Source organism: Ambystoma mexicanum, chromosome 4p (genome assembly GCF_040938575.1).
Source record: "Ambystoma mexicanum isolate Mex_15411 chromosome 4p, UKY_AmexF1_1, whole genome shotgun sequence".
Taxonomy (NCBI): Eukaryota; Metazoa; Chordata; class Amphibia; order Caudata; family Ambystomatidae; genus Ambystoma; species Ambystoma mexicanum.
The window spans coordinates 844,306,476-844,311,475 of NC_090927.1; the positions used below are offsets into that span (position 1 = coordinate 844,306,476).

The 5,000-nt window shown below is 46.7% G+C and overlaps 9 non-coding genes and 7 pseudogenes across 9 annotated transcripts; all 16 read right to left on the reverse strand.

The window, feature by feature from the left end:
* Nucleotides 1-133: 133 nt before the first annotated feature.
* LOC138459059 (5S ribosomal RNA) lies at nt 134-242 on the reverse strand (annotated as a pseudogene).
* A 106-nt stretch (nt 243-348) lies between these two features.
* On the reverse strand, nt 349-467 carry LOC138463145 (5S ribosomal RNA). The gene has a single exon (XR_011265731.1). It is a non-coding gene; the product is annotated as a 5S ribosomal RNA (ribosomal RNA).
* A 106-nt stretch (nt 468-573) lies between these two features.
* On the reverse strand, nt 574-692 carry LOC138461733 (5S ribosomal RNA). The gene has a single exon (XR_011264340.1). It is a non-coding gene; the product is annotated as a 5S ribosomal RNA (ribosomal RNA).
* A 106-nt stretch (nt 693-798) lies between these two features.
* On the reverse strand, nt 799-917 carry LOC138458268 (5S ribosomal RNA). Its single transcript, XR_011262386.1, has one exon. It is a non-coding gene; the product is annotated as a 5S ribosomal RNA (ribosomal RNA).
* Nucleotides 918-1,380: 463 nt separating this feature from the next.
* LOC138457048 (5S ribosomal RNA) lies at nt 1,381-1,489 on the reverse strand (annotated as a pseudogene).
* A 106-nt stretch (nt 1,490-1,595) lies between these two features.
* Nucleotides 1,596-1,714, reverse strand: LOC138461180 (5S ribosomal RNA). Its single transcript, XR_011263812.1, has one exon. It is a non-coding gene; the product is annotated as a 5S ribosomal RNA (ribosomal RNA).
* Nucleotides 1,715-1,820: 106 nt separating this feature from the next.
* LOC138456489 (5S ribosomal RNA) lies at nt 1,821-1,929 on the reverse strand (annotated as a pseudogene).
* A 106-nt stretch (nt 1,930-2,035) lies between these two features.
* On the reverse strand, nt 2,036-2,154 carry LOC138454815 (5S ribosomal RNA). The gene has a single exon (XR_011261473.1). It is a non-coding gene; the product is annotated as a 5S ribosomal RNA (ribosomal RNA).
* Nucleotides 2,155-2,617: 463 nt separating this feature from the next.
* LOC138458366 (5S ribosomal RNA) lies at nt 2,618-2,726 on the reverse strand (annotated as a pseudogene).
* Nucleotides 2,727-2,832: 106 nt separating this feature from the next.
* On the reverse strand, nt 2,833-2,951 carry LOC138454892 (5S ribosomal RNA). Its single transcript, XR_011261550.1, has one exon. It is a non-coding gene; the product is annotated as a 5S ribosomal RNA (ribosomal RNA).
* Nucleotides 2,952-3,057: 106 nt separating this feature from the next.
* Nucleotides 3,058-3,176, reverse strand: LOC138461735 (5S ribosomal RNA). The gene has a single exon (XR_011264341.1). It is a non-coding gene; the product is annotated as a 5S ribosomal RNA (ribosomal RNA).
* Nucleotides 3,177-3,282: 106 nt separating this feature from the next.
* LOC138454635 (5S ribosomal RNA) lies at nt 3,283-3,401 on the reverse strand. Its single transcript, XR_011261303.1, has one exon. It is a non-coding gene; the product is annotated as a 5S ribosomal RNA (ribosomal RNA).
* Nucleotides 3,402-3,865: 464 nt separating this feature from the next.
* On the reverse strand, nt 3,866-3,974 carry LOC138457050 (5S ribosomal RNA; annotated as a pseudogene).
* A 106-nt stretch (nt 3,975-4,080) lies between these two features.
* LOC138455945 (5S ribosomal RNA) lies at nt 4,081-4,189 on the reverse strand (annotated as a pseudogene).
* Nucleotides 4,190-4,295: 106 nt separating this feature from the next.
* On the reverse strand, nt 4,296-4,414 carry LOC138463423 (5S ribosomal RNA). Its single transcript, XR_011266009.1, has one exon. It is a non-coding gene; the product is annotated as a 5S ribosomal RNA (ribosomal RNA).
* A 463-nt stretch (nt 4,415-4,877) lies between these two features.
* On the reverse strand, nt 4,878-4,986 carry LOC138456431 (5S ribosomal RNA; annotated as a pseudogene).
* Nucleotides 4,987-5,000: the final 14 nt, after the last annotated feature.

The window sequence follows — 5,000 nt, forward strand, 5'->3', positions numbered from 1 at the left end:
AAAAAGGTAGCTCCAGCCCTCATGATGTTGTCCAACATTTCCGCTATAAAACGGGATACAATTATTTTGGAAACATACCAAATTTGAAAAATAATTGAGAAGTTGCGCAATTAGTAATCATGGAGCACAAAAAAGCCTACAGCACCTGGTATTCCCAGGCAGTCTCCCATCCAGGTACTAACTAGGCCCGACCCTGCTTAGCTTCCGAGATCTGGCGCATTCAGTGTGGTGTAGCCGTAGGCTCTGGGCCTAGTGAGTTTTGTACTTTTAAGCATCTAGTCGGCTAGACCTTGCAGTTTTGAAAGGCAATTGTGAAATGGCTCACTTCCTGAACTTGGAGCACAAAAAAGCCTACAGCACCTGGTATTCCCAGGCGGTCTCCCATTCAGGTACTAACGAGGCCCGACACTGCTTAGCTTCCGAGATCAGACGAGATCGGGCGCATTCAGTGTGGTGTGGCCGTAGGCTCTGAGCCTTGTGAGTTTTGTACTTTTAAGCATCTAGTCGGCTAGACCTTGCAGTTTTGAAAGGCAATTGAGAAATGGCTCACTTCCTGAACTTGGAGTACAAAAAAGCCTACAGCACCTGGTATTCCCAGGCGGTCTCCCATCCAGGTACTAACTAGGCCCGACACTGCTTAGCTTCTGAGATCAGACGAGATCAGGCGCATTCAGTGTGGTGTGGCCATAGGCTCTGGGCCTAGTGAGTTTTGTACTTTTAAGCATCTAGTCGGCTAGACCTTGCAGTTTTGAAAGGCAATTGAGAAAGGGCTCACTTCCTGAACTTGGAGCACAAAAAAGCCTACAGCACCTGGTATTCCCAGGCGGTCTCCCATCCAGGTACTAACTAGGCCTAACACTGCTTAACTTCCGAGATCAGACGAGATCGGGTGCATTCAGTGTGGTGTGGCCGTAGGCTCTAGGAATGCTAAGAATATTACTCTTATGCATTTGCATTTAGTAAGCTAAGCCATGCAGCCACTTGCAACATGATACCACGCTCATCGCTCGATCAGGCTCGATCAGGCGAGATATATAAGACTGGTGGGCCCATTCAGGACTCCTATGTCTGGTAGGATAACTTTAATTCATCCATCCTGTGTCTGTTGCAGGGAGGTGGAGAGAACAATCAACACAATAATGGGTTTCTTTCATGCCTCTTGAAGGACTCAATATTCTCTGTACTGCATTACATGTGAAAGTCGATTTATTACCCATGAACACACTACCTGTATGCTAATTCTATGTAAAAAGGTAGCTCCAGCCCTCATGATGTTGTCCAACATTTCCGCTATAAAACGGGATACAATTATTTTGGAAACATACCAAATTTGAAAAATAATTGAGAAGTTGCGCAATTACTAATCATGGAGCACAAAAAAGCCTACAGCACCTGGTATTCCCAGGCAGTCTCCCATCCAGGTACTAACTAGGCCCGACCCTGCTTAGCTTCCGAGATCGGGCGCATTCAGTGTGGTGTGGCCGTAGGCTCTGGGCCTAGTGAGTTTTGTACTTTTAAGCATCTAGTCGGCTAGACCTTGCAGTTTTGAGAGGCAATTGTGAAATGGCTCACTTCCTGAACTTGGAGCACAAAAAAGCCTACAGCACCTGGTATTCCCAGGCGGTCTCCCATCCAGGTACTAACGAGGCCCAACACTGCTTAGCTTCCGAGATCAGACGAGATCGGGCGCATTCAGTGTGGTGTGGCCGTAGGCTCTGGGCCTTGTGAGTTTTGTACTTTTAAGCATCTAGTCGGCTAGACCTTGCAGTTTTGAAAGGCAATTGAGAAATGGCTCACTTCCTGAACTTGGAGTACAAAAAAGCCTACAGCACCTGGTATTCCCAGGCGGTCTCCCATCCAGGTACTAACTAGGCCCGACACTGCTTAGCTTCTGAGATCAGACGCATTCAGTGTGGTGTGGCCATAGGCTCTGGGCCTAGTGAGTTTTGTACTTTTAAGCATCTAGTCGGCTAGACCTTGCAGTTTTGAAAGGCAATTGAGAAAGGGCTCACTTCCTGAACTTGGAGCACAAAAAAGCCTACAGCACCTGGTATTCCCAGGCATTCTCCCATCCAGGTACTAACTAGGCCTAACACTGCTTAACTTCCGAGATCAGACGAGATCGGGTGCATTCAGTGTGGTGTGGCCGTAGGCTCTAGGAATGCTAAGAATATTACTCTTATGCATTTGCATTTAGTAAGCTAAGCCATGCAGCCACTTGCAACATGATACCACGCTCATCGCTCGATCAGGCTCGATCAGGCGAGATATATAAGACTGGTGGGCCCATTCAGGACTCCTATGTCTGGTAGGATAACTTTAATTCATCCATCCTGTGTCTGTTGCAGGGAGGTGGAGAGAACAATCAACACAATAATGGGTTTCTTTCATGCCTCTTGAAGGACTCAATATTCTCTGTACTGCATTACATGTGAAAGTCGATTTATTACCCATGAACACACTACCTGTATGCTAATTCTATGTAAAAAGGTAGCTCCAGCCCTCATGATGTTGTCCAACATTTCCGCTATAAAACGGGATACAATTATTTTGGAAACATACCAAATTTGAAAAATAATTGAGAAGTTGCGCAATTACTAATCATGGAGCACAAAAAAGCCTACAGCACCTGGTATTCCCAGGCAGTCTCCCATCCAGGTACTAACTAGGCCCGACCCTGCTTAGCTTCCGAGATCTGGCGCATTCAGTGTGGTGTGGCCGTAGGCTCTGGGCCTAGTGAGTTTTGTACTTTTAAGCATCTAGTCGGCTAGACCTTGCAGTTTTGAGAGGCAATTGTGAAATGGCTCACTTCCTGAACTTGGAGCACAAAAAAGCCTACAGCACCTGGTATTCCCAGGCGGTCTCCCATCCAGGTACTAACGAGGCCCGACACTGCTTAGCTTCCAAGATCAGACGAGATCGGGCGCATTCCGTGTGGTGTGGCCGTAGGCTCTGGGCCTTGTGAGTTTTGTACTTTTAAGCATCTAGTCGGCTAGACCTTGCAGTTTTGAAAGGCAATTGAGAAATGGCTCACTTCCTGAACTTGGAGTACAAAAAAGCCTACAGCACCTGGTATTCCCAGGCGGTCTCCCATCCAGGTACTAACTAGGCCCGACACTGCTTAGCTTCTGAGATCAGACGAGATCAGGCGCATTCAGTGTGGTGTGGCCATAGGCTCTGGGCCTAGTGAGTTTTGTACTTTTAAGCATCTAGTCGGCTAGACCTTGCAGTTTTGAAAGGCAATTGAGAAAGGGCTCACTTCCTGAACTTGGAGCACAAAAAAGCCTACAGCACCTGGTATTCCCAGGCGGTCTCCCATCCAGGTACTAACTAGGCCTGACACTGCTTAACTTCCGAGATCAGTCGAGATCGCGTGCATTCAGTGTGGTGTGGCCGTAGGCTCTAGGAATGCTAAGAATATTACTCTTATGCATTTGCATTTAGTAAGCTAAGCCATGCAGCCACTTGCAACATGATACCACGCTCATCGCTCGATCAGCGCTCGATCAGGCGAGATTTATAAGACTGGTGGGCCCATTCAGGACTCCTATGTCTGGTAGGATAACTTTAATTCATCCATCCTGTGTCTGTTGCAGGGAGGTGGAGAGAACAATCAACACAATAATGGTTTTCTTTCATGCCTCTTGAAGGACTCAATATTCTCTGTACTGCATTACATGTGAAAGTCGATTTATTACCCATGAACACACTACCTGTATGCTAATTCTATGTAAAAAGGTAGCTCCAGCCCTCATGATGTTGTCCAACATTTCCGCTATAAAACGGGATACAATTATTTTGGAAACATACCAAATTTGAAAAATAATTGAGAAGTTGCGCAATTACTAATCATGGAGCACAAAAAAGCCTACAGCACCTGGTATTCCCAGGCAGTCTCCCATCCAGGTACTAACTAGGCCCGACCCTGCTTAGCTTCCGAGATCGGGCGCATTCAGTGTGGTGTGGCCGTAGGCTCTGGGCCTAGTGAGTTTTGTACTTTTAAGCATCTAGTAGGCTAGACCTTGCAGTTTTGAAAGGCAATTGTGAAATGGCTCACTTCCTGAACTTGGAGCACAAAAAAGCCTACAGCACCTGGGATTCCCAGGTGGTCTCCCATCCAGGTACTAACTAGGCCCGACACTGCTTAGCTTCTGAGATCAGGCGCATTCAGTGTGGTGTGGCCGTAGGCTCTGGGCCTAGTGAGTTTTGTACTTTTAAGCATCTAGTCGGCTAGACCTTGCAGTTTTAAAAGGCAATTGAGAAAGGGCTCACTTCCTGAACTTGGAGCACAAAAAAGCCTACAGCACCTGGTATTCCCAGGCAGTCTCCCATCCAGGTACTAACTAGGCCTGACACTGCTTAACTTCCGAGATCAGACGAGATCGGGTGCATTCAGTGTGGTGTGGCCGTAGGCTCTAGGAATGCTAAGAATATTACTCTTATGCATTTGCATTTAGTAAGCTAAGCCATGCAGCCACTTGCAACATGATACCACGCTCATCGCTCGATCAGGCTCGATCAGGCGAGATATATAAGACTGGTGGGCCCATTCAGGACTCCTATGTCTGGTAGGATAACTTTAATTCATCCATCCTGTGTCTGTTGCAGGGAGGTGGAGAGAACAATCAACACAATAATGGTTTTCTTTCATGCCTCTTGAAGGACTCAATATTCTCTGTACTGCATTACATGTGAAAGTCAATTTATTACCCATGAACACACTACCTGTATGCTAATTCTATGTAAAAAGGTAGCTCCAGCCCTCATGATGTTGTCCAACATTTCCGCTATAAAACGGGATACAATTATTTTGGAAACATACCAAATTTGAAAAATAATTGAGAAGTTGCGCAATTACTAATCATGGAGCACAAAAAAGCCTACAGCACCTGGTATTCCCAGGCAGTCTCCCATCCAGGTACTAACTAGGCCCAACCCTGCTTAGCTTCCGAGATCGGGCGCATTCAGTGTGGTGTGGCCGTAGGCTCTGGGCCTAGTGA